This window comes from Podarcis filfolensis (assembly GCF_964270895.1).
Source record: "Podarcis filfolensis genome assembly, chromosome: 1".
Taxonomy (NCBI): Eukaryota; Metazoa; Chordata; class Lepidosauria; order Squamata; family Lacertidae; genus Podarcis; species Podarcis filfolensis.
In genome coordinates, this window is record NC_139604.1 from 68,362,964 (window position 1) to 68,387,644 (window position 24,681).

The 24,681-nt window shown below is 41.7% G+C and overlaps 1 long non-coding RNA gene across 6 annotated transcripts in view; it reads left to right on the forward strand.

The window, feature by feature from the left end:
- The window catches only part of LOC310756434, a 65,600-nt gene that overhangs the window by 14,929 nt on the left and 25,990 nt on the right, over positions 1-24,681 (forward strand). For 5 of the 6 annotated variants that reach the window (XR_014544870.1, XR_014544871.1, XR_014544872.1 and 2 more), the window contains exon 3: positions 761-915. This is a non-coding gene — a long non-coding RNA (uncharacterized lncRNA). Of the gene's footprint in view, positions 1-760; positions 916-17,629; positions 17,664-18,407; positions 18,450-24,681 lie in introns of all 6 variants that reach the window. The other variant, XR_014544869.1, reaches the window with a different exon arrangement.

Genomic DNA, 24,681 nt, shown 5'->3' on the forward strand with positions numbered 1-24,681 from the left:
CGAACCACCGGCCTTCTGATCGGCAAGTCCTAGGCTCTGTGGTTTAGACCACAGCACCACCCGTGTCCCTTGGGTGGAGACATACACTGGGCCAAAAAGGTTCCCCACCCTTTTAGCATATTCTTTCAGACAAAATATATTTCAGGGAAAGGTGACAAATACTCTGTGAAAATTGCCAGGGACCTACAAAATGCAAGGCCCAATCCTATGCAGATTTCCTCAAAAGTAAGCCCTACTGTGTTCATTTGGGACTCCCAAGTGAGTGTACTTAAAATGACAGCTACATAGGAATTGTAAGGATTTGCCACTATTTAGTACCTTACAGAAGAAAAGTTATGATTACTGATGTTCCGGTAAAGACAGAACCAAGGAAATCAAAGCATTTTCTGCAGTTTAGTAAATCAGGGAAAATGTGTTTGCTGTCAGGGAACAAAATATATTGCTAATTACTATACCTGTCACCTAGCATATTTTATTTGTTTTTAGTTGATTCAATTTTTTTCAGTGCTATTGGACACCAATAAGACTAGCTAAAGTTCTGTGTTGAAAAAGCTGTGGGAAGCCTGGATGTGATATGCATGTATAGTGGGAATGTATTATTGTACAAAAATTTTGGATCAATGTTTTCACGGCTATTTCTATTACCACTAAACAACCACTGCAGCCTAATCCAGCATTAACACTCCTCACACTGAGTGTTACCTCAAGTTGTCTTTAAGGATTTTAAGTATTAACGGGTTGTTTTTTTCCCTGACTGCAGCATGCCTGGTGATAGCCCAGCAATGGAAAAATCAATCAGAAAGACCCATGGCTCTGGTTTAATGCTGTGTGGGATGTGGCCTTAGCAGAAAGACTTACGGTAGCTATCATAGAAGAGTTATACAAGGAACTTCCAGAAGAGACAAGTTTGACACGGTATAGCATCCTTTTATTTCCTATGCAAATGAATGTGGAAGAGATTTCTTATTGCCCATTACTCAAACAGCAGCACTCTTAAGTGGCATTTATTACCTTCATACAAAACCATATGACAGTTCTGGGGAAATGTGTTGCTCCTGGTTAAGGGAGTTGGGTTTGTTTAGTTTGGAGAAGACTGAGAGGTGAAATGATAGCCATCTTAAAATATCTTAAGGGCTTTCCCATGGAAGATGGGGCAAGATTGTTTTCTGCTGTTCCTTAGCAAAAAATAAAAAATAAAAAATGAACCAATGGATTCAACCAACAAGAAACGAGATTCTGACTAAGCATTAGGAAGAGCTTTCTGGTGGTAAGAGCTGTTTGATAGTAGAAGGTGGTGAACGTACCTTCATGTATGTGGGTGGGTGCAAGGTTAAACAGAGGTTGGATGGTCTCCTCTCTGGGATTCTTTAGCTGTGATTCCTGCATTGTATGGGGTTGGACTAGATGTCCTTTGGGGTCCCTTCCAACTCCACAATTCTATGATTCCAGATTAGGTAAAAGTAAGGTAAAAGGTAAAGGTAAATGACCCCTGGACGGTTAAGTCCAGGCAAAGGCATCTATGGGGTATGGTGCTCATCTCGCTTCAAGCTGAGGGAGCCAGCGTTTGTCCACAGACAGCTTTCCAGGTCATGTGGCCGGCATGGCTAAACCACTTACGGTGCAACGGAACACCGTGACGGAAGCCAGAGCGCACAGAAACTCTATTTACCTTCCCGCTGCAGGGGTACCTATTTATCTACTTCCACTGGTATGCTTTTGAACTGCTAGGTTGGCAGAAGCTGGGACAGAGCAACGGAAGCTCACCCCGTCGCACGTATTCAGACTGCCGATCTTCAGATCAGCAAGCCCAAGGGACTCTGTGGTTTAGACCACAGCGCCACCCTTTATTCCAGATTACCTTGTAGTTGAAGGAAGTGTGGGATAAGGTAACCCTCACAAAAGAGCTAATCAATCAAAACAGCAACTGTGCATCTCTCTGTACATTGCTGTAGTAAACACCTATGAACATTAGAAAGATAAAGAAGAGCAATAAAACAAAGGAAATAGTACTTAAAATAAACACATACATGTATGGGTGTGTGTAAACACATACACCTGGGCCTTAGTTACTCCATATGTTTATTTTGAAAATTGAGACATTTTGCTTTTTCTGCTCTAGAGCCAGAGCCAAAGAAATAATCTAGGCTGCACACCAGCGCTAACTAAACAAGCACATGTGTCACCCAAGGCAATAAACAGCCTGATAAATGATGTGATGATAGGTGACTCCTCCTTCCCTATATAAACTCCAGCTACTAAACACATTGGCCGTGTCACAAACATCATCATTGTGATCACCTTCCCTAACAGCTGTATTATTACAGAGTTTCTTTTTTGAAAAATAATAACGTATTTATTACTACTGGCCTTGTATATAAAAATTCTGCATTGGCACACAAAGGAGCTAAGCCAAGGGTTCGGTTCCTCATCCTCATAAATACAATAATGATTCAGCAGGGGTATTACCGTATCTCTTTCAGAGTGTATATATAGCTAGATTTAAGGCCAATTAATAACATTACATTTTGACTATTTTGGGAAGGGGGGGGGGTCAGCATTCTTTTCTATTGGGCGAACTGGTTGTGTGCATCAGCCCACCACAGTCACCAACTGTCAGGATACCCACATGCGGATTTTACAGAGAACTGTGCTTTGGGAAAAGTTTAAAAGAAACTTGTTTCAAATGCATCTTTTACAGTTGTTTTGATGACTTGGAAAATAGGCTGCAAAGAGAGGTCACAATGAACCCATAGTGGAATGGGAACACTTCCTGTCCGAGAGGCACTTGATTTCATCAGGAGGAAACAATCATGTTTATAGAGGCAGAGGCAGTAGAAATAAAACATCTAAAAAGCCAGACTATTTAAAGTGACATGGTGTCAGCGGTGGCTAAAACATGCTATGAATTAAGCAACAAGCACAGAGTCTACAAACGGAAAGAACCTCTGGCACCTAAGAAAGCCACACATCTGGTCTACTACACATTACACGGAAGAAGGAGGTACAAATATGGCCAGTACAACTTCAGGCTGAAGGTGGATGACACATTTTCTAATTTTCACCCTTGCAAACACGTTCAAACAATCACACACACTTCTTCCATATAGCACATGATTGAAAGTTCTGCAACAAACCACTCCCTTGTTTATTGTAGAAAACATGACCTCCTTACCTGCAGTATTGTGATGGAGCTGAGAATTGTACCCTTTCTTTCTGCATAATGTAAGTATAGAAAAGCTCTCAAACTTCTAGGAAGAGCCCAGAAGCAGTACAGTTTTTTTTTTGGGGGGGGGGGGAGAGCCAGCAGAGACACAAGTAATGCAAAACCTTTCCAGATAAGGTGATGTAGTAAAAATCATTCCTATGCCGAGGGATGAAGATGGCTGATGTGTTGTGTTGATGAGAGGTCGGCCATCTTTGGAAAGTCAAGCGGCTTATCTTGGCTCAGCTATGAGAACCTGCATGGGGGGTTGTGGGGGAGCTCAGGGGCAGAGTGGCATAGGAGGACCCTGTGTGTGCTCAGCCATCATATGGCATATCATATGCACTATTTCAGAGGCTGGTGCATGTTGGCATAACACACAGACATGTCTTGAAAAGCCATGTGGATATATTCAAAGCATCCATTCACATGCCACTAAGTGAGCACAGGGATTGCTGCTTCCAGATTCTCTGCTGCTTTTGCATGGTAGGCAGCTAATAAACAGGAAACTAAGGCTTAAAGGGAGGCAACCAAGACTATACAAATGAAAGGGGAAACATTCTAGGTGGAGATAATTCTGGATTAGAAGGAAAGGCCAAAGCTGGTTTGGGATTGTGTGAAACTGTAACCTTCAGCATTTGACAGGGGGGTGAAATGAGCCCTACTTCTCTGTTGAACTTTGCCTTGCTAACTTTAGAAAGTTTGCATAGGATTAGGTGTTTGGAAATCAGGGCTTTCTCATTTTTGTAAATGTCATGATGCTGTTTCTGTTGTTTTTGGCACCTTGAGCAAGTCTTGTGATTTATCCAAGAGATGTTTTAGATCATACAAGAGATGTTTTAGCTCATGATTCAACACCCTGATTCATCCTACTTTGCAAATATTGTTTCAGGGTACAGTGGTCGCAATCTGATTTTCCAAGGAATAATTGATAAAGAATGCACAGTAATTACTGCAAAAGCCAACATGTTCTTACTTCCTAATTAGAGAAAATATTGTTTCAACTGAATCATTCTTCAGTAAGCTATTCTCTTGCAGAGTGCCACACAACAAATTCCATAAATACATAAATACCACCCCCCCAAAAGCCGGTTTTAGGGAGTTGGCAAATAGCAGTAGACAGTAAATGATAAATTGCATAGTGGCTTGTATGTGTTGACTAGGATATTTTCCTACTGCCACTTTTGAATTCAAATCATGCTCAGATTTTAAAAAGTATAATGCTGATTGCATGAAAAAGTCATAATACCCTTATTGTAGGTCTGAAAAGTATATTTATATAACTAGATAGTGACATTTTGACGTTCCCCCTTGCCTAGAGTTAGAGGGGAGAGCAACACTGCCACCTTTTGGTCAGAAAGGACCTTTTACATGGTCTCTTACCGATGCATAATTACATTTACTTGTTTCATGAATTAATCCAGGGCTTTTTTCCAGCAGGGACTCGCCGGAACTCATTTCTGGCACTTCTCAGGTGGGCACCATTGCCATTATAAGAGAAAAAGGGAGGTGTTAGAAAAGTAGCACTGGAACAATCTAAAATATAAGACAAAGAAGATTTGCTATGCTTGTTTCAAATTCATCCTCCATGCTGTTTTCTGATGGCACTCTGGTTGCTGTGCTCATTTGTTTGTTTTTTGTAGCACATGTGTATGTGTTTGCACAGCTTCAACACAAGTAGGCTTCAGTACCATTTTACTATCTGCTATCAGGTGGAAAAAAACATGTATGGAAGGAGGCAGAGCAGGGTACATTTTGTATGCTGCCAAAGGTCTGCATCTCTCTCCCGACCCTGGCAAAAAAAGAGAGAGCATTGTTGTTTTTTCATTCCAGGAAAGGCCAATTGGCTAGTTGGTCCAGACCACATTTGGTTGAGAGATGACTGGTTATTCGTCAATTGCCTGAAACTGATCTGTCTGTGACATCTGAAACATATCCTGTAAAGCAAAAGTGGGGGAAACAGAGCCAGACACACTTTCTGCCCCCCCCCCAAGTATGTCCTCCCCTTCTATTTCTTTAGACTGTTTGTAGCAATCTGAGTTCCTGAATCTGGGTCTTTGCTGAACGTCCAGTTTTGTGCTTAGTTATTTCTCAAGGAAATGGTTCAGCTTAACACTTTGATAGGTAGCCTTATAGAGCTGCTGGACCATAAACCAAGAGCTTATACACTGGCCACTAATAATAAAACATATGATGTAGATATTTTTCCACATCTATTATGCTGTCTTTCTGACATACAAATGACATGAGAAAACTTGGTAAATTTGTTTGTATAACATTATTCTTGTTTATAAAACCCAATTAAAAAAAAAGAAGAGTCAAGAGAGGACTTCCAATCTCAGAAATGAATCTAGTTTATTGTGATTCCTCCCTCATTGTTTTGCCATTTTCTAATCTTTATTTTCACCTGCTTCTTGGGAGAAAAGCAATGACAAACCTAGACAGCATCTTAAAAAGCAGAGACATCACCTTGGCAACAAAGGTCCGCATAGTTAAAGCTATGGTTTTCCCAATAGTGATGTATGGAAGTGAGAGCTGGACCATAAAGAAGGCTGATCGCCGAAAAATTGATGCTTTTGAATTATGGTGTTGGAGGAGACTCTTGAGAGTCCTATGGACTGCAAGAAGATCAAACCTATCCATTCTTAAGGAAATCAGCCCTGAGTGCTCACTGGAAAGACAGATCCTGAAGCTGAGGCTCCAATACTTTGGCCACCTCATGAGAAGAGAAGACTCCCTGGAAAAGACCCTGATGTTGGGAAGGATGGAGGGCACAAGGAGAAGGGGACGACAGAGGACGAGATGGTTGGATGGTGTTCTCGAAGCTACCAATGTGAGTCTGACCAAGCTGTGGGAGGCAGTGGAAGACAGGAGTGCCTGGCGTGTTCTGGTCCATGGGGTCACAAAGAGTTGGACATGACTAAACAACTAAACAACAAAAATCTTTATTTTGGGGGGGGGTTGATCTTCATCCTGTTGTGAAATGCCTAGAAAGCTACCGCAAGACAGCAGAGACACAGGCAAAACAATAAGAGCAGCTGCAGAAAGGGCAAAAGAAGAGAGGAATCTTAAACATCCTGTAGCTAAACAAACAAAACAGGAAAAAATGATTATGATTAACTGCTTAAAACAAGGCTCAGGCTGGAGAACAAAAAACTTCCATGTGTGAAATGAATGCAGAAAGCAACATCTCCCCCAGTTCTAGAGCCATAGAAAAGAAATATTCTGGATTCCAAGCAGATGAAGGGAACACAGTTATAACTACTTAATATTTATTTAACACACCAATGTGCCCGCTGCTGTACAGACAAAATGTCTTGGTCTACTCAATCCACAGGCTTAAATCCTGAATATGCTTCTGAATGAACACATTTAGAGCCATGTTGCATGTGTAGCTGTTTTCTCCACAATGCAGGCTATTCATGTTCAGAAATGCTACTTCTGGTCCCTTATTCAGTGAGCATCAAGCTGCACACCTGGGAAGAAAGCAGTTCCTCACCCAAATAAGAGAGTGGGAAAATGCACTTTCAGCAAGTGCATGAACATCCCATAAAATGGAGACATTTTCCAATGCATGCATGTACAATGGGACCCAGTGATGTTCACTCCCTGGCCATCAGCCATGCTATGTACAGTGATCACATATGCGGGCATGAAAAGAGCACTTATCGGCCATGGTTAAGCATCAGTCAGTCCCTAGCAGGATGTAAGGAATCATTCCCATCTACTGCTGGTGGACAGTGAGTTATTCTGCTCTTCATGTGATTATATTGCTCCTGTTACCTGCTCTTGGGGAAGGAAGACCCAGCAGAAAAGAGTGAGTACTCCTGTTATCTACTCCTGGGGAAGACAGTGTGTCTGCTGATTGGACAGGAGTCCACATTTTGCAGTTAAGTTTCACAGAAATCCTGTCTGGCTTTTATATTGCTCATTGGCCTCAAGCAGCAACATGAGGAACAAGATGCCATTCCAATAATCTCTGAAGCATCTGAGGTAGGGAATTACCATCTTAACTTTGCTGGTTACTATGAATTGACTCCTCAGGACTCAAGGAATAAGGGGTGTAAACACCCTGATTAGGAGAAAGCACTTTTTGCATCCTCAGAGGCACTATAATCTCCCTCCCCCCCCTCTCTCTCTCTCTCTCTCTGTGTGTGTGTGTGTGTGTGTGTGTGTGTAGGGGGTGTGGTGATCCAGGGCTCATCCACATGTACCTTTTGCCCCACTTTCTAGGCACAGACCTGCACTTTAAAGTGCCATGTCTGAGAGCTCCTTCCTGGCATTTCCCATGTGAAAACCTGCTCCTTAACACTGAAATGGAACAAACGGCAATTAGGGTTTTCCGCAGACCTGTGCTTAGAGATGTGGCATGAAAAGAAGTCTGGGTGAGCCCTCAGTAACACAACCTGGCTAAAGCTAGTTCTCTTTATTTCTTGGCTTTAGTGGGGTGGAGGGAGAGGGAGAAGAAACAAAGCTTCCTTTCTCACTTCCTCTGTGTTTCAAGCTTTGCTTGAGTTTGGCTTTCCAGTCTTTAGTAGGGACCAATCCCTTATTACAGGTTTGCAAAATGTTTGAGGATGCTAATTCCCAGTTAGATCATTTTCTGCAAATAAAGGTTGGACTTTGTTGGCAGCATTGGTCCTACTATTAGACAGAGTGAGGCTATTTAACTATTGGAATATGTATAGGAAAAGTTACCGTAATTGGCACCCGTCTGTCTCAGGAGACAATGGAAGAGTGCATCTTCCATTGTATAGGATAGCAGGGCATACTAGCAGTAGATTGTATAGGATAGGAGGGTAATTATTAATAATAACGGCATACAGTTTTATTGAACTACATCTTTCTGTTAAGCACTAGTATTTTTAACAGCCTAGTACTTGATTATTGTATTTAACTATATAAATAATTAAAAGTGATTGCACTCCAACTCCCATTAGCTCCAGCCAGCATGGCTAATAGTCAGGGATGATGGAAGCTGGAATTCAACAACATCTGGAAAGCCACCCCTGCTCTATAGAATAGACTTGCATAGGTTGTGGCATACAAGGGGCGTGATAAACTTTCTGCTTTTTGCTGCCTGCCTAGGACTGCAAACATGGAAGTGGGGGTTGCTAAACACCTCGCAATCCATGCTTGGATCACTGGTTGTGCAGCCCGTTCTATAATGTCCATTACAGCTGCTCTAACTTGGTGTAAAAGTATTCATCTTTGAGCATGTGCAAATACTTGGAAATAATAATTGATTTGTTATTTTCTTCATTCCTGTTCCTTTGGCCTCCTTCCATCATCTTGGGAGCCCTCATGTGCATTAGTTTTCTTCTGGTTTTTCTAATGCGTGCACAATGACATACACATAGCTAACACTTCATAAAGAAAAAGAAAAGCAATTGATTTAAAGAGCTAATCCACAGTAAAATGAGATTCCCTGGCCTCTGCACTACTGTATGAGACTCCAGTTTGCAGGCATTTGTCTTCAGATGCTTCCAAGCCAATCTCTGATCTCATTTTTGCTAGTGCTCAGTGCATTCCATGTTTCTGAGTAGACAATCGGCAGATGAATATGGGACAACTTCCTTGGTTCTGTTGTCTGCAAGCCGAGGAACACATCATCCCCCAGGGAGCCAGGCGGGATCAATTAAAATAGTTTGCATTTTTGTTTAGCTCCTTTTGTTGCTTTGGCAAGAAGAAACAACATAACCTAAGCTTTTTTCATTCCTTGTGGGATTGGGGCAGCTTGTCCTCTTAGGAAGAATCCTTCCTAACATATAGGTAATTTATTGTGCAATTATTGTACTCTTCCTTGGTCAGTTAGATTATTTTCTTCATCCACCATGGGTGCTCTAACTTTAAAGGTCAGACCACACGTAAGATTACAACCTGTACTTAAACACATTTTTCTAGGAAATGTGCTTTGTGCTTATTTATTCCAGGTCCTGTTTCCTTGCTACATATCGTTCTTCTATTCAAATGTGACTTTAAAAAAGGGCAGCTTCCCTGTGGAGCTGATTCTACCACAAAGCCAGACCCACCTTCTGTGCTCCATTCTTTTCCTGACCTGAAAAGTGCCCTTTCTAGGGTGGATTGCACCAGATGCAGAATGCTACTTGTGATTATGAGAGACTAGTTCAAGTAGCATTGCAGGACAGCCCAACCTTCAAAATAAGAGGCTGGCCCAGGGTGGGGTGTCACTGGTCAAGAAGCTGGTGATTCTGATTAACCATTTAATTAATGAAACGGAGAGCCACGTGCCTTTGCAGAGAACCCAAGAGAAATTGAGGCTCACCTAACCATGGGCTTGTCTACATGGGATTTTATGGTGTTTGCAGTTGTCTACATCCCCAGTTTATTTGTTTAGTCTGCATGGAGTTAACTCCAACAACACAATCTCAATGTTTTTCGCTTTGTAAATTTGGGTTTACCTGATATGGGGATAATCCAATAAATTGGGGGTAGGTCAGGTTCCAAACTGCTCAGGGTCATAGATGACTTTTTTCAGTGGGCTTTTGGGTGGGCAGATCATTTGCCCCTTTATGATACTCCCTTTCCATGCCCGCTTCCTCAATACTTTCATTTTTTTCTGGCTGTGCTCATAACTATTTCCATCTTTGCTGACCATCATATATACAGATGGTGACCATTTTGTGCACATCCAATTGATGTGTGACTGCTGATGCGCGGGGCCTTTAGGACCCAGAAGAGGGCAGAATGAGGGTGTAGTAGGCTTATGCATGTTCCACCAACTTGCGTGGCAGCTAGAATCAGAATCCCCATGCAAAATGTGCTCTCTCTCTCTCTCTCTCTCTCTCTCTCTCTCTCTCTCTCCACAAGACTGTGCAAGAGAACTAAAATTATTGATACAATGAATGACAATTTTGGCTTCTGTTAACACCACCTCACTGGCTATGGTATTATGCTTTATCCAACAGAATCTCTTCTGCAGGGGCTGTGGAATGGACTCATATAATGAAAGATGAAAATAGATGGGTGTCCAGTGGTTGCTACATTTAGTTAAGATGTAGCTCTCCACATCAATACTTACGCTTTCATGGATCTTTCCCTGGGATATTTCCCAGCTTGATATATTGACCTTACAAAGTGAGCACTTTCCCCATGAAGTCACTCTTCAGACTTCTGCCTATACTAAGGGAGCTTCCAGATGGAAACCTTCCATCACAATTGGCTCATTCAGATGCAGTTTTTCTGTATGCACATTTCTACACATCTCATTTTTCCCAGTCATTATATTCCTTGCTATTCTCTTGTGCAAATGTGTTTCCACACCAGCAGTGGTTGCAGATTTGTGTAAAGAGTTATTTTTACTTACCATATTTTTGCAGCAGTAAGGGGCCAGTATTTTGATGATGATGTCATGTGGACACTGCAAAAACAACAACAAGAAGAAACTTGTGGGCATGAGGAGCAACAATTCCACAATAAACCCCTGCCTGAAAGGACTCTTACGTCTACCCTATGCTAATCTCAGCAAAAAAATTTAATAGACATATATTTGTGGCAATGCCATGGCAAAGATGCATCGTCATTTACTCCAAGCCTCTGACAAAATTCCACAGGTTTCAGTGCCTGGGTCAGCTGCAGAGGAATGCAACCGCCATGAGGTGTTAGATTTGGCAAACAAGACTCCAAATAAGGATTTTAAGAATAGTTTAATACTGGCCTGAAATCCTGAAGCACAGTGTTTTATATTCCCTTAGTTGTGTGCCTGTGGAGGCTGACAGACCAGGATTTGAAGAACATCTGTGAGGGAATTTTAGAGACTCTCCCAAATCAACATTTCTCTGGCTTTTTATTGTTATTAAGAGATGTCTGTTTAATGTTAAAACTTCTAATAATCCTCTTCTTCTTCTTTGACGATCACTCGTAGCTGAGTAAGATTGTCTTCCAGGAACACGGTTTTAACAGTGAGTCTATAAGTGACTGTGGAGGCCAGTTCTGGATCCACATGTCCTTCCACAGTGGGGATGTAGGTTTTTGGGTGGGAGTTGATCGCGCTGAGGGTTTACCAAACGTTCCTTCTTCTTAGCACGTTTCTCCCTTTCGTCCTGAATTTGAGCATCTTCAAAGTCCATGACCACCTTTGGTACAGGCTGTTCTCCAATTGGAGAGCTCGCATGCCAGTGTTTTCCAATTGTTGGTGTTTATATTACATTTTTAAAAGATTTGCCTTGAGAGAGTCTTTAAATCTCTTTTGTTGACCACCAGCATTACGCTTTCCATTTTTAAGTTCGAAATAGAGTAGTTGCTTTGGAAGATGATAATCAGTCATCTGCACAACACGACCAGTCCCATGAAGTTGATGTTGAAGAATCATTGCTTGGACACTGGTGATCTTTGCTTCTTCCAGTACACTGGCATTAGTTAATATCATTCTTTAGGATTTTTTGGATCTTTGTTCTAGAACAGGGGCGGAAGCTTATGGTACCTCATGGGGGTACCTTCTGGGCTGTGTGCCACTAGTGGTTGGGGCTAGAGGAAAAAATGAGTGGGACAGTGGATGTGACTCTTACCTTTGTACAGTAGGCCTTATTCCGCCCATATAAAATTTGGAGATTAATGTGTGTACACATGTGTGCAATGTGTGTACAAGCACACACAGGCAGATACCTACATCCAAGCAAGTAAGAGACATCATCACTGTTCAAGAACACATGCCAGACAGGCAAAAACACTCAAGGAAAGTGCAAAGCAGGACTGGTGTACCAGGTCCCACGAGCCAGATAGAGGGGCCATATTCAGCATCAAGGTCTGTGGTTCTCTCCCTAGTCTAGAAATACCCTCCACCCCATGTTAACCTGAAGAAGAAAATCCCCCAGAACTATGAAAGCTATGCCCTATCATTAGTAAAATCTGAACTGGAGCATCTAATGTATTTACATCAGGAACACACACCATAGCTCACTATAAAAGCATATGACTCTGGCCCTCTTCTCCACAGGCTGTGGCTTAATCACACAACTATCACACAACTACTGTGAGTCAGTGTCACTGTTGCTGCTTTCATCACTGGGTGGGAAGGTCACAGAATTAGTGTGTGGATTCACAATTTGGGAGCCACTGGCGGTTCTTCTACCAGGGAAATGCATAATGCCTGCAGGGGCTATCTCTGCATTCCCCGCTGCCAAACTGGCAATGGTTCCTCTGCTTTTTCTTCCTTCTTTTTAATGACCAGTGAGCAGTCTCTACCAGCCATTTGCTGTAGTTTATATAAAACAACATATTTGCTGTATTCTACAGGGACAAAAAAAGAGCAGATAAGGGTTACTTTGCTGGTTAAAATAATAATAAGTTACACTTTGGTTGAATTCAGCGTATGAACATTTCAACTAGCTTAAATTATTTATTTCTTTAAAAGCTTATTCGGTTTTTTGGAAGTAACACACAAACAGCAATTGATAATTATATAAGTGTAAATCAACAAACACAACTCTTACCCTTAGAGGAACAAACACTAGAGGTGTGCAAAAGATTCATATGAATGCTGAATAATGTGCTGGGGCCTTTGAGGGATCTGGAGGCATCTGCAAGGTAAGCTGGGGTCGCTACAAGATAGGCATGAGTTGGAAGAAATTAAAGAACAACAACATGAATACAGAATTATACATGTGCAACTTAGTCTTCATGTACAATGCTTTGGCACCTCATGAAAAGCCAAGGGCTAAATTGGAAAGGGTAGGAAAATGAACAAATCTAACAAAGAAAAAATCAGCAAAATAATATTTAAATATGTAGTTAAAATAAATCCATGGCATGTTTCGGGCACTGTCTATACACTCTGATTCTGTGCTGCTTCTGTAGCTCTAAATAAACATTGTGGGGTGCGGAAAGATTCTCATATCCAGTGGATGAACATTGCAGAGATATTACCTGTGAATGCAAACAAATTCAGGGGGAGGAGCGCTATGACTATCAGTGGTGATGGCCAAACCAAGTATGCCTCTGAATATCAATCTGGGGAGGAGGAAGCAATTGGGGAGGGCTGTCACTTTCATGTCTTCTTGCTTGGGTGCTTGTTGAAGGCAGAGCTGTCCACTGTTGGAAGCAGGATTCTGAACTAGGTGGAGCTTTGGCCTAATCATACAGGGCTGCTCTTATAATATTCCCCTTGTTCTAGTGGAACACATGCTGGTGCCCATACAACCTTAATTTAAGAACATTGTTGAAGGAGCCAGGCAAGTTTCTTGATAAGTTAATGGCCTATTTTTGTTGCTAAAAAGTGTGGCACTTACTGTAGCAACTTTATGGTGAGTACAGCACCTATTTTTTTAGGGGAAAATATTACTGTGTGCAGCAATATTTATTAGGCATCCTTGCCAAAAGGAAAAAAAGAATCTGCATAAGGCAATCTGATTTGATATGTTTCCTGCTTCTAAGAAATACCACTGCCAGCAAAATCAACTGTTTAGAATGGAGCATAAGTATAGAGGACACTTTTAAATAGTAAACTGGAATACAAAGTACTGTGTCCACTCAAATGTACCTTCCACATTTCATCAGCTCAGCCTTGGACACTATTTCCCTGCTTAATTGTGCCTTCCAGAATTCAGGATCTCAGACATCAGGAATTTCCAGCTCTGGTTTTGGTTCCTCAGGGGAGGTGGTCTGAAGGATTGGCACAACAAATGCTGCAAGGCAAACAAGGCAGGAGCATTCCTGTAAACAAGATGATCCTTGCACATTCAGCCTTGCGTTGCAACACGGGATTTTTCACGTTGTTCTAGTCTTAGGTCATATAACAAGTGTCACTTGAGAAGAATGTGGGGGGGGGGAGGATGTAATAGGCTAGCCATGTGTCTGGTAGAACCCAGTGTTAGACGTGACTTCTCCAAGGAAAAAAGGCTTTAATAATAAGCAAGTGTATCAGGTTTCTCAAAACACACTGCTAGGGTCATCTGAGCAGCTGGCAGGGATACGAGCTCTGTGACCTGCCTCTGAACCTTTCAAGCTCATTTCCTGTCAAGTGTCAGGCCCAAGAGGACAAGCAAAGAGCTGTTAAGTTCTTCTCTAGAGTCGTCTCAAATTAGAATTCCAGTAATGGCTTGAATTCCATTCCACTTGTCCTCAACTGGCCACTTTCAGTTCCTGTGAAGTTTGAATTGTATGGCACAAGCTGTTGTGGGGAAGGACCTTAGCTTAGTGGAAGAGCATCTGATTTGCATGCAGAAGGTCCCAGATTCAATCCCTGGCATCTTCAGGTAGGACTGGGAAAGACCCAGGCATATAATATAATATAATATAATATAATATAATATAATATAATATAATACAATATAAATCACACAAACACACATATACACATTATATGTTTTTACTGATTTTTTTGCACTTTTGCTTTTGTATTTAATGTGGTTTTCTCGTATTTCCTTTTGTTTTCAACCTGTTCATTGCTTTGGAAGCCTTTGGGCCAAAAAGCAGTATATAAATGACCAACGAATGAATGAGAGTTGCTGCCAGTCTGAGCTTAGATGGGCTGATTGTCCTACATCTTTGGGAGTTGCAAAGGAGGAAGAGGTCAATAGGTTCCATATTTCGAATAACAACCAGATACAAGTTAAACTGGAGATGGTCACAGACATGCTCAGAGACCACGTTGACCAGCAGATATATACTCAGATTGTCTGGAAGTGGGCAGGAAAGTTTAAGGAAGTTAAACATTTTAACACTTATTAGGGATATTTGAAGATCCTCGCTCAGCACAACCTGAATGGCAGAGACAGATCATGTTCAAATGCTCTTGTAATCACATGCCAGCTCACTGTTCCCATTCTTGCCTTCTACAACCTTCATTCTCCCCAGAGTCACATGCTGCCTTGCTAACTGTGTGTGCATCTTGTCATCTTCCAGAGGTGCGGGCACATTCGGTACTTTACCTACATGTATGGCTGCAGGTTGAAGCTATAGAACAGTGGTGGGCAACAGGTTGGCAAGCAATTGTATCCCACCCCAGTCTTCTCTAACTAGCTGTTATTCTGTTTACTGTTATGCAGAGTTTAAAAATCCATCCGGGATTCATTTCTGTGAATGTTATTCTATTGCAGGTACACCAGCTGAACCAGCAAAGTGAGGGCAGGGGCCATAGCTGAATGGCAGAGTTTATGCTTTGCATACAGAGTCCCAGGGTTCAGCACCTTCCCTCTTCAGCTTAAAGTGTCAGGTAGAGTCAATGGGCAGGACTTCTGCTTGCTTGACACATTTGAGATAGTTGCTGCCAGTTAAACAGACAGATGGGGAAATGGCCTGATCTGGTATAAGACCATTTCTGAGGGGCCTAGCTGTTAAAAGCTGGACCCTTCAGTCAATTCACCTGGACAGTTCACTTCCCTCAGCTTTAACCACTGGTTTGTGACCTGTAGAATCAGCTGGCTTTCCTAGCCTGGTCCTCCTGATGGAAGCAGGAATATGTTCAGTTAGAACAGGAAGTTCTTGCATCTTCCTTTACTGGAAGCAGTTGGAAATGGCAAGACAACTAGATGAACTTGCATTGTGTTTTATTAAACTCTTCACTGAACTGTGTCCACCTCCAGCAATTCAGAAACAAGAAAACTTCCACTGTGTCCTAGCCTGTCTTGGGGCCCAGGATGCACCATGGTGTGATAGAAGCTGCCTACAGAATATTTTCAGTTAGAACAGGGTTTTTTGTTTTTGTTTTTGTTTTATACCTTTTTGCACCCCTTACTGGAAGCATTTGGAAACTAGATGAGCTTGCATTGTATTTTGTTACTGAGCTGAGGCCACCTTTGGCAATTCAAAAACCAGAAAGCTTCCACCCTGTCCTAGCCTGTCTCGGGGCCGCACAGTGCAGTGGATGCTGCCTACATAATATTTTCAATGAGAACAGGGTTTTGTTTTTGTTTTTAGCATCTTACATTACCAGGAGCATTTGGAGATTACTTCTGGATGAGCTTACATTTTATTTTTTTAAACTCTTCACTGACCTGAACCCATCTCCAGTAACTCTTCCAGTAACAAGGAACACCTCAGCCTTGAATTTTGAAACAAGGGCCTGTTTAAACAAAGAATGCTTTAAAAGGAGAATATATCTTTCAAAAGAAATTGGGATACAGTTCAAATGCATCTTTTAAAATACATGTAAAGCATTTTTGCTGCTTTGCTTGTGGACATGAAGGATGCTAGCCTGATTAAACAGGAGCTAATTAAATATTAATGAAAAAAATAAATATTTAGGAGGAGAAATAAACATTCTGTTGAAAACTAGATGCCTAACACCTGGTGCATGTTCACTTGGAAATAAATGGCACTAGTTAACGGTGATTACTCCCAAGTAAGTAGGTATAGAATGGTGCTCTAAGACATGAGTAGGCATCTGGTCCAATTGCCTTCTAAATCCAGCCCGCAGATGGTCTGGGAATCAGCTTGTTTTTACATGAGTAGAATGTGTCCTTTTATTTAAAATGCATCTCTGGGTTATTTGTGGGGCATAGGAATTCATTCATATATATTTTTTCAAAATATGGTCCGGCCCCCCACAAGGTCTGAGGGACAGTGGACCAGCTCCCTGCTGAAAAAGTTTGCTGACCCCTGCTCTAAGAGATAAACAGTACAAGGAAACCATAATTCCCTTTTCTCTAATTAGTGCTTAATGTAATGCATCTTATGGAGTTGAACCTGTAGTCCATCTAGTTCAGCATTATTTGCCCCAATTGGCAGCAGCTGTCCCAAGCAGGTGAAGAACAAGATATACAGAACCTAACTGGATTGGCAGTGGACTCTTACTTCAACACCTGTCAATGGGACAGTGTCCTCCACTACACCTGTTGGTAGCAATCTGACATAAGGGCCATGGTGGGCTGCATGATGCCCACGCTTCTGTCCTCCGGTACCTCATTGCTGTTCCCTGCAAAGTTGTAGATAACCAACAGTAGGTTATCAATAATGCCACAGAGGAACAACCGCTCTTGTGCTTGTTCCCCCAAAACCATAGTTCCACCTCCCTCCTGTGCTCCACACGCATATCCTTAAATGTCCACTCACTGAGAAGTCTGAGAGACTTCCTGGAGTTGTTTCTGTCTGTCTATCTTTCTCCTGTGGTGGCTGTGTGCAGATCACAGCCAATCAGAAAAAAATAACTATGGAGAGCAGTTCCCACCCCCATCTCCAAAGGGATTTTTTTTTTTGTAAAAAACAAAATAGCTCACAAATAGGTAAGAAAAATTAAATAGGGCTGGGGGGTTTTCTGGACCTTTTTCGTTTATCCATTTACATGCTTCTGTTCCCTAATCAGGGCCCATTAAGTAATGTAAACTTATGGGTTGCAGTTGTGGAAAGAGCTACCCTGCCAATCAGGTGTGTATAGTTGCAGCTGGGCCAATTAGGTGCTTGCATTTGCGCTCTGTGGCTGTTAGACTTTTCTGAGTTTGCACTGATGTGTGACGGTTCCCTTATTCTTAGAGCAAGAGGGCTATCGAAGTAGCGGCCAGCAACAGTAAGTGTCTTTATTATATTTTTATTTTGGTTGTAACAATGCCAGACCCAGGAACTTATTGTATTATGAGTAGAAGTGGCTGAGAGGCAGAGCTCAGTGTAGGAAGAGACAAAGGAGGTTGCTCTTCTCTGAAGCGAAAGGGCCAGAGGAGGTGTTGAAGGAAACTGGACAAAGAGATAAAAGGTTACATTAAATTGGCATACAAAGGAAAGGCATAAGAGAGGAAAGGTGTTGTAAGAGGAGGAAGGAAATGTAAAAGCACCAGAAAAGAAGAATGAAAGAAACTGGCAGTGGTTTTTTGGAGTGGGGTGGGGAGGATAAAGTACTAGTAGAGTGTGAAAGACAAATGGGAGAAGAAATGATAGGAAATTAGTAAACCTACTGAGAGACATGTGGTGATGGGAAGAAAAAAGGCTTAATCACATTACCTCCAGAACAAATGTTGGTACTTGTGGAAAAATGAGGTAGGGAATTTGTTTCCATAGGGAAAGCACTATGGGAAAGAATCTAGCTATTTCCAAAGATGGAAAGATCAATAGACAGCGATGTTAGTCAGCTAATTAAGCCAAGCTCTGCAGCTGCCACCATTTTGAAACTAGGTCCACACCACCATTTTCTGACTAGTGGGCCTCAGTAACTTCCAGCCACCTTAAGTAGGCCTGAAGATAGAAAATGTGGGAACCTCCACAGTAGAGTTTGTTTGCGTAGCTGTTTGCAGGCTGAGCAAACTTTGTTCCTTTACAGGTTTCTCTTTGCCTGACCCCCAAAAACTCCACTTCAGGGAAGGTAACTATTCAGTATTTTGAACTGAATCTCATGCATGTTTGTTTTCAACTAAGCTCACTGGGTTAAATGGTGCTTACTCCAGAGACTGTGTAAAGTGGTGCTGGCTGGGGCTGATGGGAGTTTTAGTCCCAGGTTTGGGAATGTTGCCTTTTCCTATACACACCAAGGGTGGCTGTCTTGCGGCCTTTCAAATGTTGTTCGACTCCTACTCCCATCCTCCCCAGCCAGCATGACCCATGGACTACAATTCCCATCATCCCTGACCAAGGCATCTGGAGGCCCACAGGTCATGCAGTATAAATTTATGCTTGTTTACTCAGAAGTAAGACTCTATCAGTTCACTGTGACTTGTTCCCAGGAAAGGTGATATAGGACTGCAGTTTTACCCACATTGTAAATTCCCAGTTACTGGATATTATGTGTGAGAGAGTGCCATTTCAGTCAGGGCTATTCTTACGTTGTGTTCATAAAACACTTTCCATATCCATCTGTGTACACAGTAGGCCTTGAAATCACATTGGAAGTACATTTCCCCCTCAAAAAATTATGGGCATTGTAGTTTAAGGGTTGCTGGAAGTTCTAACTTTGTGAGAGGCAAACTACAGTGCCCAGAATTGTTTGAGTCAAAGATTGTGCTTTCAAGCTGCAGGGTGTGTGCAGCCTAAGGAGGGTTGGATACAGTCAGATGTGCTTGGCTGTATCCATTTTCTACGGACACAGCCTGTGTTTCTAAAAGGATGGGATGAACTTGCACTGTGGAATCCACCCTTAGGTACAATGGCCTCTGGTACCCTTCAAGTATTTTATACTGACTGCCAGCATTTTGAGTTAAGTCAATATATTTGTTTATACTGTTTTCTTCTAAAAACAAAGAGTATTGTGTCTTGTGGCCCTTAAAGACCAACAACATTGTTGTAGTATAAGCTTTTGTGACCTGGACCCTACATCATTAGATATATGATGTGTACCCTCATTTGGCATGTCTATATATGGGAATAAAGAAAAACTTATGTAAGCAGTAGGGGCAGAAGGCTAAGAAATGTGAGACGCAGTCAGTGACATTTCTAGGTAGCTTGAACTTGATATATGTGAATTTTGCCCAGAAATGTCATAGAGTGTACTGCTTGCATCTCATGGCCTTTTTTGTTGCCAGTGTTTACAATTATGTATTTTATTATGTATTTTATAATTTTATTATGTATTTTACCTTCACACCCATGTACATGTACAGTGGTACCTCATATGCTTTACATATGCTTTAGGTTACATATGCTTCAGGTTACATACTCCGCTAACCCAGAAATAGTGCTTCAGGTTAAGAACTTTGCTTCAGGATGAGAACAGAAATCGTGCTCTAGCGGCGCGGCAGCAGCAGGAGACCCCATTAGCTAAAGTGGTGCTTCAGGTTAAGAACAGTTTCAGGTTAAGTACGGACTTCCAGAACGAATTAAGTACTTAACCCGAGGTACCACGGTATAATCTGCCAGTACTTGGGGCAGCTGTTGAAGTGAACTCTAGACCACAGCAAATCTACAAGTCTTTACTGACCATAGGACTGTGACTGTGCAAATGTCATAGTGGGACTTATTTCTAAGTAAACATGCATTAAATAATTCTGTTGATCTGTTGCAACAAAGACCAAAAAATACATTTCTGGAATGCAGTGACACCTTTTTATTTTTATGTGTGCCTGGATTTAAGCCTTTTCCCCATTGAATACTGTATGTTGTAGTCCAACGCTTACTATCTGAAGGACCACTGATTCTTCATCCCTGGTATAGACCTGTGGTGAAGCAAAATGTTTTTTTCATAGAATCATAGAGTTGGAAGGGACCCTGAGGTTCATTTAGTTCAACCCCCGGTAGTGCAGGGAATATGCAGCTGTTCCATACAGGGATCAAGGCTGCAACCTGTGTAGTTAGCACCATGCTCCTTTCAGCACCATGCCACTGAGCTATCCAGATTGAAGCTCATGTTTGTTTTATTTTTGTGGATGCCTGAATATATATCCTGTTCTCACCCCCTTTTCTGGTTTTGTTTTTTTCTAAGCAAGTTATAAAACAACATTTGGAGGACCACAGGTTCTTCATCCCTGGCATAGACCTGAATCACTTTCTACCTTTGTCATGCACAAAATGGTTTATTAAAATTTTGAGTGTATTGGATCCATATGAGGCAGATTATCTAGATCAATTTCAATCTAGTTTAAGGTCTGCTTATGGGTCATAGAATGATTAGGTTGTCTTTGTGGATGAGCTATACCTGTAACTAGACGGGTGGTTCTGGATTAGCTGACTGGGATGGAGTTTGGAGGTACCAGTTTACATTGGTGCTTGTCTTACTTAGAGGGTTGACGGACTACAGTTTGATACCATGGTTAATTGAGCTATATGGTGACCCCCAAGATTACATTCTATGCTAATTAGCACACATATGAAACCTTTGGGTGATGTCATTCAGGCGCTTATGGACTTATCATCAACAATATACTCACTTTGCCTCAAAATGGAATGTTGGAAACTTGTTAGTCAATGCTTATAAATGGCTTACTGGGAAAATTAGGATGTTGGGAATTCTTTCAGGCATATGAAATGCATTGAAGGCAGACAAATGAGGTCAGCCCATTTTAGAAACTAGTGGTCAGCTTTCACACCATGATGTTTGAAAAGATCGTTCCTGAACAAATTGAAAACAAGGGATGGAATTAGACACAGATGGGTTCCACTGACAATGCCAGATAAACTGTATTGTGAACACTTTCACGAGGGACTATTACATAAGATGTGGATTGCTGACAATTTATAGAACAGTCCACTGCATGTTGGTAGAAAATTGATATTTCTGTTAAATAGCATGGAATGAGAAGTGCATTCACATGTGGCTATATAGGATTAGATGACAAAGACCTCTTAATAGAGCAAGTGAACACTGATTTGTTTGTGATGCTCAGGAAATAAACTGTTTGACACCCTGGCTTTTGGTCTGTAGCACTCCTTGGGGATCTGATCTGTTCCTCATGCAGATGTTTTGTTGATGACTTCATGCAGGTGCCCCATGAGTGAGTGGGGAGAAATGTAGCTCAGTAAATGCCCAGTTTGGAAGTGGCCTTTGTTCATGTACAGAGCTGAATAATGAGCAAGTGAATTGACACGTGTCCACTGCAGAATAACAAACATTCAGTGCCACAAATGTTAATGGGGTGTACCACTGTGAACACCAAAAGATGCTTGCCCCATAAAGTATCAAGTGCCCCACCATGTCCCAGCCATGCGTCTTTATGAAAGAGAATGTTAGATTTTATGCATTGAAGGTTTTATGTGGTGAATTCCTTCCAACAAGCAACATTTGAGCACCGCAGAAAACCACCAGTGGTATTCAGCTAAGTTTTCCCTCACAGCAGTCCCATTGAAAATAGTGAACATTGTTAGGTCCATCAATTCCAGTAGGTCTACTCTGAGTAAACCTTAGTTGAATACCACCCCAAGTTTCAATATTCTCAGTGTTTCAGCTTATTCAAAATAATGGATTCCTACAAGAAAGTGTTGTCTTCAGTGCATAAATTGTGGGGTTTGTAAAAGAAAAAAAAAACCCCATTCAAACTGAAGATGACTGCTGAAGCCAAGGACAGAACATTTTTGTGGTGTCCCATCCCTATGGCTTGACGTTGCTGCGGCTGCTTGGATAACAGACTCATTGGCTTTAGTGACCAATGTAAATAGAAAAAAATGACCCAATAGAGAAACTGTTACAGGAAGTAAGCATAGATGAACCATAGTGAACCCAGGACGACAGACAGAAGGTTAGATATATTGGCATGTTTGACTTGGGAAATACAATTTGATGCCTTAGTTCTATACGATGCATACTAGACTCATCATAGTTTTGAATTAGAGACTGTGTGAGTCTGTGTCAGCACTTGCTCTCCATTAATTTCCAGCAGTTTTTTGTTTGTTTGTTTTATTGAATTTTACATTATTATTTCCTCCCCCATAATTACATCATAGCAATTAATAACAGATTAAATTTCCCACTTTCCTCCACCCTCCCCTTGACTTCCCTCAACTTCCCCTTCTGTTTTTTTTTACATATGAACTTGTCCTGCTTACAATACTATTTCCAGCAGTTTTTTGAATATCACTCTCCTCACACACATTCACTCATTTTCTCCTCTCAGGCTTTATAAAACTAGAAGAGTTGTGAAATTACCATATTTTTCTGTGTATAACACTACCCCATGTATAAGACGACCCCTACTTTGGGAGTCCAAAATTAAGAAATCAGTAGTTTAAAGTTGTTCAGCTTTTGCTGAGCATTTTTGGAAAACCATTGACAGATGCTGGATGAGATATGGACTGTACCAGGCCTTACTCTGTTCAGTGATATTAGAGCATACAAAAATTCACTATGGTCATACTTTTAGTTTAATAGAATATGCCACTGGATGCAGTATGTAGTGGGTTTTTTGTGCTTGGGATGGGAGCTGGAGTACAAAATCAGGAGGACACCACACTGGCAACCAAGGTTCAGGTTTCCACTTGGACGCAAACTTCTCTCTGAGTGATTGAGCCAGTCACTCTCAGCCTAACCAGTCTCACAGAACATGTATTCTGCCTTGAGGTCCTTGGAGAACAAGTGGGATAGAAGTGTAGTAAAGCAGAGGGTCTGAACAAGAAGAGTCCCAACTACAAACTTCTCTATTTTGAGGAAGGGTATTAAATTTATTAAGGGACACGAGTGGCGCTGTGGGCTAAACCACAGAGCCTAGGACTTCCCGATCAGAAGGTTGGCGGTTTGAATCCCTGCAACGGGGTGAGCTCTCGTTGCTCTGTCCCAGCTCCTGCCAACCTAGCAGTTCGAAAGCACGTCAAAGTGCAAGTAGACAAATAGGTACCACTCCAGCGGGAAGGTAAATGACGTTTCCGTGCACTGCTCTGGTTCGCCAGTCATGCTGGCCACATGACTCGGGAGCTGTCTGCGGACAAATGCCGGCTCCCTCGGCCCATAGAGCGAGATAAGCGCCGCAACCCCAGAGTTGGTCACAACTGGACCTAATGGTCAGGGGTACCTTTACCTTTACCTATTAAATTTATTGGACCCCGTTTTCAGATTCTTTGTCTCCAGTTTGTTACAAGCCTCTTCACTACTCCGTTGCAGTCCTATCTGAAAAGATAGGCAGTGCAGCACCCACCTGCTCAAGCTTTTTCCTCCCACTAAAGAGAGCAAAAAGTGCTTTGTGCTTTTGAAGAATTTCATTTTCTCCAAGTGCAATTATGCCCTGAATGACAGAGTATAAAACAGGAATTCGCAGGGGAGTTCGCAGGGGAGTTTTTAAGAGGTAGCTGTTATTTGACATGCTGAGAAAAGTATTACTTTCTGACTAGTCTGTTAATCCAGCAGTTTAGCTGTTGGAATATTTTGTGATGCAACTTTGGTAATTTCATTAAACGGCTTATGTAGCCAGGCATTATGTGAAAAGTCTAATGCCACTCATTTAGGTCATTTGGACAGACAAGTATAGAAAATTAGGTCCATAGGCATTCCCCAAATCATATAGCAATACAGAAGCAAGCATGTGATTATACAGTAGAGGCTGTAGTGACATCTGCTGTTAACACTTCAGTCTTACTTTGCAGCCCTTGTATACCTGTACAGGGTTTTTGGCTCTCTCTCTGTAACTAACTGCATATTGAGTCTCTGCAACTGCATTACAAACCCTTTACCCATTGTCTAAATTAATGCTGCAATCCTATACACATTTACTTGGGAGTAAGTCTCATTGACCTCAGTAGGAGTGGCTTCTGGGTAGACATGCAGGATTGTGCTAAATGATCAGGATTGTGTAAATGATAGAAGCATATCCTTATCAATCAGTAGCCAGGCTGAGAATGTATTTGTGGGATTTGTTAGATGTTTGTAGGTGGGAAGAGCCACTCTTAAGACATACTAGATGCTGTACCAGTTCTCAGTGAAGAAACGGTACAAGTCACAGCCAGTCATTTCAGAAGGCAATCAGCTATAGACACTTCCTGGCTTATTTAGGACAGGTTTTATTAGTTGTCAGGAATAAACAAGGGCACAATCAGCTGGCAAGTACTTGCATGGAAGCCAAATTAAAACAAACTGCTTATACTGGGTTGTGCATTCAGTGTTTCATTTTCCACAATGTTTTGGTCTAATTTACAATGGTTCTAACTTGATAATCACTGGCTACAGCTGAGCAGTAGTCATAACT